The following is a 639-nucleotide window of genomic DNA, read 5'->3' as shown; positions in this document are numbered from 1 at the left end:
TTTTTACATTTGTCTGTGGATATCCAGGGCTCATGTATGAGATTACTAACCAGCATTACTGAATAATCAGATGAGGGACAGTTTGCTATGTCTACTAGGTAGCTAAAGTCTGATCCTCAGGGTACCATTTGTTTTTAACAGATGCCAAGCAAGATCTATTCTTATTCCTTGTTGGGTGATGAAGCTGCTGACTATCTCTTCAAATCAATCAAATGGTCAGTAAACAAATTCTTGGAAATGTCTGGCTAGATACCTAACTTTGATATTTTTAACCTCCTTGATAGATGGGCAGAGGAAGGATTTCAGTTGCTGTGGGTGGGGGTGAGTGTGTTGAGCAAGGGCCAGAATGTAGGGGACATTCAGGGGCATGTGAACTGTGTTTCCCTTACATGGTCCTGTAGCTCAAAGGCCCCACCATCTCTACTCCACTGTCTAAATCCGGACTTCTTCCTTCATTCATCCAGAATGGTTAATACTTTCTTTTGTTCTCCAGTTCTCTTCATTCCCTACCTTTTCTACTCACCTCATCTTCCAACCCTGAGTAAATGTTGGTTTCTGTTCTAGACCCCAAGATATCTGCTCTCCCCTTATTCTTTGTTACATATCGCCATCCTTTCTGATCTTGACCTCCCTCCCTGC

This window comes from Chrysochloris asiatica, unplaced genomic scaffold (assembly GCF_000296735.1).
Source record: "Chrysochloris asiatica unplaced genomic scaffold, ChrAsi1.0 scaffold00042, whole genome shotgun sequence".
NCBI lineage: Eukaryota > Metazoa > Chordata > Mammalia > Afrosoricida > Chrysochloridae > Chrysochloris > Chrysochloris asiatica.
This window is presented reverse-complemented; position numbering follows the sequence as displayed.